Raw genomic sequence first — 6,549 nt, forward strand, 5'->3', positions numbered from 1 at the left:
CACTGTACCGTCAGTGATTGTGTAACGAGCCCTCTTCGTCTCCCTCAGAGGCGTATTTGTGTTTCTAGGAAGTCTTTAGTCTGGAGCAATAGGAGAATTTGTTTGGGCTATACTCGTGACATTATCATAACCATGACGGGATGTCGAAGGAACCAGCCATCGCCTCCGGTACGCCAGATCGTGTCCTTGCAGTTAGGAAGACAGCTTGGTAATGTACGCCTGCAGCACTGGCAGATCAGGGAATTTTGCTAGGTGATAATCAGAGCTCAGCTGAGCGCGCCTGTTCGTCTTTTCTAACTTTGTTCTGTCTTGGGTGTTCATTGTCTGAGTTATCACTACTGTAGCAGCAATTAATGTTGGGTTGGCTGGGTGTTTCTCTTGAGATTTGAGTTGCAAGGAATTGGCTCCACATACCACTTGGTCATAAATGTCACAATCTAGTTTATGGACAACTTCACCTTCACAGCATTTATTTGAGTATCCAGTTTGATGTAATGTAAATGTTTCTTGTGTTTTGTTTATTATTTTGAGTTTAGTCATAATAAATCAAATTGTTAATTTGAACAGAACTTTCATTCTGTTAATCGGTAGAGTAACCCTTTCATTTCTCACTACGTTAATGAAACTTTCCTTTATCCAATTTATTTCTATCCAATTAAATTATTGCAGGTGCCAAACTCTTTTCTACTCCACTTGCAGGGTCGATTACAGTCAGTTCGCGTTTCTTCTTAATCCACGTGCAACAGCAAAAGTCGGAGTTAGAATATGGGGGGCTTAGAGCATCATTTCCATATGAAGATTCTAGAAGAATTTAGTGTTAAATACACTGCTAGCCCCGGCACCTCGCATGACAATGGTCAGCATCACACACAGTGCAATAGCCTGCATGTTGAGCAACAAGGAGGGTTTGGAGAGTCTGTCAAGAGAGAACACAGGTGTACTCTTAACAAAGATAGGTGCAATTAGAAATTTCGAATATGCCTTCTGGGTACAGGACCACAACAATTTTTTGTGCTTCCCTATATCATTCTACTGGCTTAGTGGCAGAAAGTCTATTTGGAGATTAAGAAAATGGTGGACGATGATAATATTGAACCAGTGACCTCCACGTACAATAATCCAATCAATGTGATTGAGAAACAAGTTGGCTCAATTCGCCCTGTGATAGATTCATGCCAAATGAACATGATACTTGAACTGGAAATGGATAGACCAGAAACACCAGAAGAGCTGTTACAAAACTTCCATGGAGTCACTGTTTTCTCCACGATCGATTGAAGAACAAGCTTCTGGCAAATAATCCTCCAACCTGACTGCCAGAAATATATGGCATTTCTTGCTTTCAGTAAATGCTATCAATTCAAACGGTTACCATTTGCTTTGACTCTCTCTTCGTCTGCTTTCGTTAAAGGACTAAACAGAATCCTTAGTGATTGTACATTGAAGAGCCAAAGAAACTGGCACACCTGCATAGTATCATGTAGGGCCCAATGGGCATGCATGGACTCGACTATTGTCGGAAGAAGTTCTGGAGGGAACTGATACCAATAATCCTTTGTGACTGTTCATATATGCATAAGAGTATGAGGGGGTGGAGATCTCTTCTGATTAGCACATTGAAAGGCATACCAGATATGCTCAATAATATATATATATATATCTGGGGAGACTGGTTGCCAGCAGAAGTGTTTAAACTCAGAACAGTGTTCACGGAGAGCCACTCTATAGCAACTATGGGCTTTTGGGATGTCGCATTGTCCTGTTGGAATTGCGCAAATCCATCTGAATGCACAACTGACATGAATGGACGCAAGTGATCAGACAGGATGCTTATGTATGTGTCACCTGTCAGAGTTCGTATCTAGACATATCAAGGGTCCCATATTACTCCAACTGCACATGCTGCACACCATTACAGAGCCTCCAACAGCTTAAACAGTCTCCTGCTGGTATGCAGGGTCCAGGGATTCATGAGAGTGTCTCTACACCCGTACATGTTCATCCACTCGACGCAATTTGAAACAAGAGTCGTCTGACCAGGCAACATAGTTTCAGTCATCAAGAATCCAGGGTTGGTGTTGACGGGTCCAGGCGAGGCGTTAAAACTTCGTGCCATGCAGTCGTGAAGGGTACACGAGTGGGCCTTTGGCTTTGAAAGCCCATATCGATAATGTTCCGTTGAATGGTTCACATGCTCAGACTTGTTGATGGCCCAGCACTGAAATCTGAAGCAATTTGGGAAAGGGATGCACCTCTGTCACGTTGCATGATTCTCCTCAGTTGTCGTTGGTCCTATTCTTGCATGATCTTTTTCTGGCCGCAGGAATTCCTGATATTCACGGTACACTCTTGAAACGATCGTATGGGAAAATCTCCTTGAACCGGTCGTATGGGAAAATCTCCACTTCATCGTTACCTCGGAGATGTTGTGTCCCATCGATCGAGCGCCGACTATAACACCACGTCAAACTAACTTACATCTTGATAACCTGCCATTCTAGCAGCAATAATCGATCTAACAGCTGCGCCAGAGACTTATTGTCTTATATAGGCGTTACCAACGGCAGCGGCGTATTCTGCTTGCTTACATATCTCTGTTTTTGAATACGCATGCCTACACCAGTTTCTTTGGCGTTTAAGTGTATATACACACATTTACGGGCCCCAGAGCCTATGACTTCGACGCCCTGTAGCGGCGTTGGATGACGTTTCCGGACATGGGTTCCTATTCAAAATATTATGCATTGACTCCCTTCTAGAGGCCTTAAAAAGTCTGTAACGGAATTTCCGAACACTCTGATAACAAAAATGTACATATTAAGTATGTACATATTGGCAACGGCCTTGCCGTAGTGGATACACCGGTTCCCGTGAGATCACCGAAGTTAAGCGCTGTCGGGTGAGGCCAGCACTTGGCTGGGTGACCATCCAGGCCGCCATGCGCTGTTGCCATTTTTCGGGGTGCACTAAGCCTCGTGATGCCAATTGAGGAGCTACTCGACTGAATAGTAGCGGCTCCGGTCAAAGAAAACCATCGTAACGACTGGGAGAGTGGTGTGCTGACCACACGCCCCTCCTATCCGCATCCTCAATGAGAATGACACGGCGGTCGGATGGTCCCGATGGGCCACTTGTGGCCTGAAGACGTAGTGCATTTGTGAAAGTATGTTCATATTAAGTTTGTACGGAACCCTCAGTGCGCGAGTCTTACTCGCACCTCTCCAATTATTTATTAATCCGTTCTCCAGCAACAAACTTTTTGGACCCACGTTTGGTTGGGGGGTGAGGGGTGTATTGACTTTAGTTTCCGTCTTACTGGGGGAAGTTCAGTTCTGCCACGGTTCGAGAACAGCAGTAGTACTCATGTAAAATGAGAACTCGCTCCTTACGGGAACGTGACGAACTCGGCGCGTTCGCATGCTGGCGCGTCGGGTGTCGGAGCGTGGGAGCGCTACGTTACGTAAGGCCCCGGCAGCGGCTGCGGCTGAACCCTCCACACTGTACAGCCCTGGTGCGGCGCGAGGCCCGGGGCGGCGTGGTGGGGGCGACGCGTGGCAGCGGCCGCGTGGAGGGGGCGAACATCTGGCGGCATGTGTTGTTCCCTGCCTTCTACCTGGGCCCGGCACACACACACACACACACACACACACACACACACACACTCGCCTCGCCTCGCCGCATTGTTCCCACGCATTGTGCCCGCGCTCCCCACGCCTCGCTCTCTGATTATCCCGCCCGGCCTTGCTGTCTCTCGACTGTTACTTTCTCGTATTCCCTCCTGATCCCTCTGCCCGCTGCGCCACTGTTTCACAGCCCATCTCCCCGTGTGCGTGTGTGTGTGTGTGTGTGTGTGTGTGAGTGTGTGTAGCGGCTTCGGGTCCCACACAAAGCTGCGTCCCTAGCGATTCTCACGTGGCTACCGAAATTCGTAACTGACGTCATGGTGCCATTGCGCTCTGCATTCGTGGAAACACACCCACACAGCGAAAATGCGCAGCTGTTGCCCCCAGCGCGAACGGAAGTGGAATGTAACGTTGTATGAATTAGTGGATGAGATAAACAGTCCCGATTCGTTTACGAGGCACACACAAAACATGTAGCATTCTAACTCTCGTACCACCACCGCGTGAAGATTCTCTATGCAGATTTCACACCAAATATAGAGTCATTATAATTGCAGATATTACTTATTTTTTATTTCTGCGACGAGTCACGTTTATTTGTTTTTATGTTTAAGTGAACATACTAAAGCGTTTAGAACATGTTCTGGTCATCGTCAGGGGTTTGTACATGTAGAAGGACTATTGAAGAATTCAAAAATGTTTCAATGGCTCTGAGCACTATGGGACTTAACATCTATGGTCATCAGTGCCCTAGAACTTAGAACTACTTAAACCTAACTAACCTAAGGACAGCACACAACACCCAGCCATCACGAGGCAGAGAAAATCCCTGACCCCGCCGGGAATCGAACCCGGGAACCCGGGCGTGGGAAGCGAGAACGCCACCGCACGACCACGAGATGGGGGCACCTATTGAAGAATTCTGAGTTCTTGAATTCGGTTACGTCATTAAGAATATTATTAGCATGCTTTCTAATATGAATGAAAACTTCCATTTCTTACATGATATCCATTTTTTTTTTTTTTTTTGCTTTTTTCCGATTACACCCGAAGGTGAATCATATTTCAGTGACTGAATGTAATACAAAGGACTTGCAAAATAATTTTCAGAATACCTGCGGAGTAAACTGAATGCCCAAAATCGGACCAGCGCTATTTGTCCTACGTCACAAGAAAGATTTACACGCAGTTTCAGGAATATATGCTGTACAGACCTTGCTTTGATTTAGTGAACGACACACAGATGAAGCTACACGTTCAACTGGACTACATGAGGAAAGTGGGATATCCAGAACCGAAAAAGGATCAGCTTTGGGCTACCATGTCACCAATAAAATTCATAGACATTCTGTAGTAAATTTGCAGATCCTGAAGCTGCCTCAGGAGAGGAATGCGTGGCGGGCCCTATAAACCAGTCACAAGACTGATGACTTTCCTGGTTACATATTGCTGTGCGCTTCTATTGTAAGTACATCTCAACATCTAATGTGAAAACTTGATCTATAAAGTTTTGAAGCGTCCCTGAAAAATGGATTACAATAAGAATGCAATAATATAGGAGGAATACGTGGGAGATGGACAGAATACATTAGACGAACGTGTGCGCTTATAGATGAAGGCAGTAAAGCATGGAAAAGTCTGCAAGAGTTCCTACTACAGCAGTGGATGTCAAATGGCTGGACGATGTGGGCAATAAAGATCATGTTTTATTTTTTCTTTTCAATCAATGGGATTTGCTGTCTATTGTTACAGAACCAGGGAAGCATTTCCTTTCCATTTGTGTTTTAATCAAAATCGTCTGTGACGTGTATCTGAAAGCGACCTCAGTTTGTTGTATGTTAACCGCGTAAACGAAAGTTCTCTTGCTATTGGGAATTTCGTAAACTTGTTATTCGCACATGTAAGTGGTGTACACTTGCCGAGCTAATGAAACTGCACTAATTTCCGGTCCTCTTAATTTTATTAACGACACATAGGGTACCTTGCATTGCTGTCTTAATGCAATTCTTCCGCACAAAAAACGCTCCCTGCAGCAATACACGAGTGCAACTCGCTGACGGTATCTAACATCCAAACACCCAAACACGTCGGAAGATGGTCCTATACGGGGTGTCCTTTACCAAGATGGGTTGATGAAATTTTGGAAAATCTGGAGGACTGCATTTTAACCATTCGGTTGATTGGTACTGACTTCGCGATGCTTTGACATCCGGATGGCAAATGGTTCCCGTGACGCATGTGAACAATTAAGACTGTCGGTAAAATCTATTACATTCTTCTAGCTCTTACAGACATAGAGTAAGAATAAGGCCTATAAAAATGTAGCTACCTCAGAAAAATATTTCTGCAACTGAATTTTTCTAAGACAAATCTGTTACTCTTGATGAGGGTGTAGGCTGATGGTCGAAGTTCTTGGTAGATATTAACAGAGACAGTCTCTAGTCACAGTCTAAGACATTCGTCCAAACAGCGTGTGCAGGAGTGTGGCTATGGAATTTAGAGAGAGCTGCTGAGAACTGGACTCCGCATCCATACAGCATTTCCCGGTAGATGCCAGATAGGCACTTGGGTTCAGATCCGAGTACGAAATAAGATTTAATCTCTCAGGAAGTATGCAACGTTCTCTGAACATTTTCCCGTACGGTTCACCTCCACTTGTATTGAAATTTTCATTATACACAGAGTATCAAAAATCCTTGACAAAATTTTCGCATAAAGACTAGGAAGAATGTAATGTACACATATGTTCGAAAATAACTTGTTTTCAATAAGAAGAATCATTTACTGAAATTATCAACAATACAGTGAAGGTATCTAACACTATAGTAATAGCAGAGGTTGAAAATACCGCTTCAGTTTTACATTACTTTATTTTCACACGACCGGTTTCGGACTGTTATGAGCCCATCCTCGGGTGTCGTAGTTG

General features: G+C 44.6%; 1 pseudogene; it reads left to right on the forward strand.

Moving 5' to 3' along the window:
- The first annotated feature begins 2,834 nt into the window (after positions 1 to 2,834).
- Positions 2,835 to 2,952, forward strand: LOC124790176 (annotated as a pseudogene).
- The last annotated feature ends 3,597 nt before the right edge of the window (positions 2,953 to 6,549 follow it).

Source organism: Schistocerca piceifrons, chromosome 3, assembly GCF_021461385.2.
Source record: "Schistocerca piceifrons isolate TAMUIC-IGC-003096 chromosome 3, iqSchPice1.1, whole genome shotgun sequence".
NCBI classification, from domain to species: domain Eukaryota; kingdom Metazoa; phylum Arthropoda; class Insecta; order Orthoptera; family Acrididae; genus Schistocerca; species Schistocerca piceifrons.